Raw genomic sequence first — 5746 nt, forward strand, 5'->3', positions numbered from 1 at the left:
TGCTAGGATATTCACAAAAACAGTGTCAGAAGAGCATAGTTATTTAAGGCTGCGTGTATAAGATTTCAAGAGAAGCTATGCATGGCAGATTCTACCTGCCCTAACATAATTCACCCAAAAGATACAAAATTTATCTGACAAATTGAATTATCTTAGACAATGTGATTGTTATATGAGAAGGCATGCATTGGGCTTAAGATTGTAAAATATCTTATAACCTTTTCCAACTCAGTCTGACCATATCCCTTTACAAGATTAGTCCATGACACCACATCTCTTTCAGGCATTCTATCGAATAATTGTTGTGCTGCAGAATTGTGCACAAAAGTGCACAAATTCTTACGAATTCTAAGAATGATGTTAAAATTGAAACAAGGCAGGGTGCAACCATTTGGTTTCCATCTCTGTTACAAGTATTCCATGTCAGAGCAGCTATCCATTGAATATATGATAGGTCTTGCCTCTGTATAGAGGCCCTTTTGGGCCATGATCCATTTTCCTTTGAAAATATTACATTTTCCTGCATCTTTCTTTGGATCGATCTGAATTGTCTCTAAAACCTTGCATTCATTCCTTTTAATATCTTGAATTTAAGACATTTTCTCTATGCTACTTCTTGTGTTTACACTGTCGTTGTCAAAGAAATAGTGACTGGTATGGGACCATTTTTATTGTACAGGCAAGAACAACATGAAATTGGGTTTAGGAGCTTCAAGGCCATCAAATATTGAACTGAATGATCGTCAGGGATCATATGTACCCACAACTCTTTCAATCAAGGAAGACTGTTAAATTGAGAGAGAAGACATTAGAACAAAAGGGAAGGAAGACAACCAGTGCCATATCAACAACGATTTCTTTATGTGAAAATAACTTTGACTTACAAATCATAAGGCCTAAATTATCCATATCTGCTAAAACAATTTGCAGAGTAATATGGCAGCTTCATTAACTTGGGAAATAAACATGCCACTGAAAAATTAAAAGGAATGGTGGAAAATAAGGAAGAAAGGAGCAGGGTAATCTTATATAATTTCATTGGCTTCACATTTGAACATTATGTTGTTCTGAACCATGATACCCTAAATTCATATATTAATTCAATGGATTTCATTAGGGATATTCTCTGAAACAATGCCCTATCCTTGAAGCAAAGTAATAGAAGAGTACTGCCATTTCTGTGGAAACTGTATATGTTCTGAATCTTATTTCTTGATAAGTTAATGTCGGATATATGATCTGTTCGCTATTTATTTCTGTGAATGCTGTCACAGTTTGCTTCTGATATTTTTTCCAGTTGATAGACAACTTTCAAGACTTTTGCTGACTGCAAAACACAATTTCATGAACAACACACAACCAAACAAAGCAAAGCAAACTATGTGAATGGAAAATAATGCCAAAAGGAAAAGAATAATCTTTGAAATCAGTGAGAATCTATGCCCATGCAACCTACAAGATTTGTACGTGCTTAATATTGGCATAAATTCTACACCAATTGGGCTTCACATAGACCATTTTTCTCAACGCATATTTAGGTAACTCTTACATTTCCGAAATCTTCATTGATGACTCTTCCCTGGCCAGTATTCATTAATATCTGACTTGAAAACCTAGAAAAAACAGTGAATTTTGACCCATCAACTGCAACAAAAAACTACTGGTTCGAACTTCTTGTTCAATATGTATATGTTGTTAAACTTGGCTAATTCTAGCAAACAGGCAGCTATTCTATTTCATTTCATCGGTTTACTATTCATCACCAATTTTCCTTCTGTTACATCACAGATTAGCTCACACGCCTGCGGTAATGCCTCTACTTATGCCAATGGAAGTACTTTTTCGAGCGATTTGAATAGGTTAATGGGTGATCTAATGAAGAACGCACCTCAAACAAGGTTCAACACTTCTTTCTATGGCAAAAGTCCTAACAGAATATATGGCCTCCTCCAGTGTCAAGGTAACATATCTAGCCAAGACTGTTCAATTTGTTCACAAGAAGCAAACGATAGTGTTATACAACTTTGTGGAAAAGACGTCGGCGCTCGAGTATGGTTAGAAAGTTGCTTCCTGCGATACGAGAGCTTTGGCCTTTTTTCAAAGCTAGACAGCAATGGGACTTATCTGGTTATGGTAATTGAAATTAGTACAAGTAATCTATACAATTTCAAGACCACTACTTCAAATTTGCTTTTCAACGTGTCTGATGAGGCCTGCAATTCTGCAAATAAGGGATTCACTCAAGGCTCAGCTACATGTTTTGCCAATGGTACCATTTACAGTTTAGTTCAATGTTGGAGAGATTTATCCAGAAAGGACTGCAGATCTTGCTTTCAACTACCAACGAATAACCTCCACCGATGTCGTTCTCTGAATGGAGGAGCCCAGGCACTATCGGGAAGCTGCAGGGTTCGATATGAAATATACCCTTCTTTTAACACTAGTACTGTTGGGAATAGTGCTAGTCCACTTTCATTCTCTAACTCCTCCCGGCCAAACCCTTCTGCCCATATGACTCAGGTGACTCAGGCGAATGGAGCTTCACACACCACGTCAAGTAATCCCTCATGGCCACATCTAATTTTATGATTTCCTTGCTTTTGGGGATTATAGAAATTGATTGTAACTTAAATGTCTGTAAATAACAGTACAATGCATTACATGATTTGCTCTACAGAAAATTCTCTGGGGATTGTGGCAAGCGTCTTAGTAGAGTTAATGGTCTGTTTGTTTGCCCTGAGGAACAGACTAAAATCTTTCTTTTCACGGAACCCAGTAACATGTCAGCATAATGGAGGTAGAATCAGCGGAATTTATCTCAGATTTTAAGAATAATTGACCTTATTCTTGTTTATCTTATTCTGAACTTATCTTGATGGCAAATTTTAAGAATAATTTTCAAAATATTCTAAATCTACCATCTAGAAATAAAATTGAATCTATAACCAGGCATCTCTTTAACACAACCCATTCATATTGATGTTATCTAATGAAATTAGATTCTTATTTGCCTCTTCTTTTTCTATGTAGAAAAACATGTTATTGATCCAGAATTGACACTAATCGAACATGAGCAAATTATTTTCACCTTAGAAGCACTCACAGAAGCAACGGATAATTTTCATGAAAACATGAAGCTTGGAGAGGGAGGCCTTGGCACTGTATACAAGGTATTTACCTACCCACTATTGTTTGCAAGTTCAACGCTATCACTTTACATCATCTTCCAGATAGAGGAATAGGAATAGGGATTTTTCCATGGTTTGTTGATGGATTGATTCTTCCAGGGAATAACGAGAGACGGAAAAGAAATAGCAGTGAAGAAGTTGTATGTAAGGTCTGGACAGGGAAAATGAGAGTTTATGAATGAAGTGAAACTTGTTACCCATGTTCAACATCGAAATCTGGTAAAGTCGCTTGGTTGTTGTGCCGAGGGTCCCGAAAGGTTGCTTGTTTATGAGTATTTGCGAAACAAGAGTCTTGACACCTTCCTGTTTGGTATGTCATTTTGAATTTTGTTTCCTATATGAGGGAAAGATGATCATTTTTTCATAAATTAATGAGATTGATTATGTAAAAGGTTTTGAAAATTACTATTCTTTGAATACAAATATAGATCCAGAGAAGAAGAGACATCTTGATTGGCAAAAACGCTATAACATCATAATGGGAATAGCTCGTGGTATTCTTTATCTTCATGAGGATTCACAGTTGCGAATAATTCATAGAGACATTAAAGCAAACAACATTTTGCTTGATGAAAGGCTGAATCCTAAAATAGCAGACTTTGGGCTAGCAAGACACTTTCTTGAAGATGAGACTCACATCCAAACAAGAGTTGCAGGGACATAGTGAGAATATTTCACTCTACCCTTCTCTTCTCTATGCAATTTATTTGAAATTAATCAATTTGTTAAACAGCTTAACATTTATGCAATCATGTGCCACAATCACCCCCAACTTATTTGAAGAGTTTTTTATTGGAGTATGTAGCGGTTACATGGCTCCATAGTATGCAATGCAGGGGAAACTATCCCTGAAAGCTGATGTGTATAGCTTTGGAGTGTTAATCCTTGAGATTGTGACGGGAATAAAAAACAGTGATATAAATTTTCCCCCAGAAATGCAAAGCCTATCAGAATGGGTAAGACTTCAATTCATGATTTTTTTTTTGTATGAATAACAATGGATTGCGATAAATCAGAATAATGATGATTTACCTTGGATGGGATGCAGGCATGGAGATTATAGAAGCAAGGGTGTCTTCTGAATATGATTGATTCCACAGTAATGGAAACATGGCAGCAGGAGGAAGTCGTAAGATGCATTGAGGTTGCTCTTCTATGCACGCAAGCTGATTCAGGCCTCCGTCCAACCATGTCTAATGTTATATTAATGATCTCAAGCTCTCCTGTAACATTACTAAATCCAACACAGCCAGCATTTCTTAAAAATAGTGAGAGTAACGTCATTACTGAATTAGAAGCTAGATAGGTCCCTTAAGGGTTGATTGTAAATAAAAATATGTAAGGTACACGGGCGGGTTAGGAGATTGAAATTATTTTGTTAGAGGTTGGTTAATTAATAATTCATGGCGTCCACGGACAAGGGGAATCCTCCTCTCTTCAGAAGAATGCCCAGTGTTTTGTATGTATTCTCATTGGGTGAAGCCTTTAGTTTTAACATTTGATGAAAAACTTCAGCAGCCTCTCTCAATCTTCCATCTGCAATGAACAGGCTAATGACACTATTAAAAGAAAGAACATTAGTAAGAAATCCCGATTCTAACATTTCCTTTGCAATTTCAGTGGCTTCATTAAGCCTTCCATTCTTTTTGTATAAGGACAACATCATGGAAAAAGAAAATTCATTTGCCTGCTACTTTTCCTTCAAGACTTTGAATACTTCTTGTGCTTCAGTCACCATATCAGTGCGAGCATAAAGGTCAAGCATACAGCCTGATAAAAAGGAATCTGGCTCAACACCCAATTTCTGTATGCGTTTGTACGTTTCATGTGTGAAGCAGACAGTACAAATAGTGATATAACAGCACAAGGCTGCGCTGGCTACGCGGCCCTCAGGCAGGAAGAAAGACACGAAACCAAGAAGAAAGACACGTTTTGTCACTGCGAAGACACGTTTCGGTTCAGTCACTGCGAAGAGTCTCATCGCCAGGAGGCCTGGCCTTTCATGGCCCATTGCCATATTGTTATGAAACCAGCTCAAGAAAAGATAGAAAAGATAGATCAACGCCTTAGAATTCAGCCTCTTCGAGGGGGCAACCTCCTTTACATTACATAAATGAACAATTCTCCGATGATACAAATGACAAAACCCCCTTTCTATATATAGGAGTCTAAGGAGTCACAATATAATCCAGCCGACCTAACAATAATAATATAAAGCCACAAAAATAACAATAGAGGGATTCTATGGGGCACAGAAATAACAATATGGGGGTAATAGGGGCACAACAATATAAATAAGGGGTATAACTACAATAGTAATGGGGTAATCACTAGTATTATAGGGACCCAACATGCCCCTCTCCTTCAAAAAAGTGTTGTCCTCAACGCTTTAGCAGTTCTGGATACTTCTGCATAAAATTCTCATCCTCCCATGTGGAATCTTCAGCGGATAAGTTCTTCCACTTGATAAGATACTCTGAAATTGATCGATTTCGTAGCTGTCGAGTTCTTGTTTCTGTGATTGCTTTTGGTTCCAATATAATTTTTCCTTCCTCGTC

The 5746-nt window shown here is 37.2% G+C and overlaps 1 pseudogene; it reads left to right on the forward strand.

The window, feature by feature from the left end:
* Positions 1–1683: 1683 nt before the first annotated feature.
* On the forward strand, positions 1684–3852 carry LOC149253294 (cysteine-rich receptor-like protein kinase 15; annotated as a pseudogene).
* Positions 3853–5746: the final 1894 nt, after the last annotated feature.

Source organism: Pinus tabuliformis, chromosome 7 (assembly GCF_031772625.1).
Source record: "Pinus tabuliformis cultivar Carrire ecotype Pingquan chromosome 7, CPIR1, whole genome shotgun sequence".
In the NCBI taxonomy this organism is placed as follows: Eukaryota; Viridiplantae; Streptophyta; class Pinopsida; order Pinales; family Pinaceae; genus Pinus; species Pinus tabuliformis.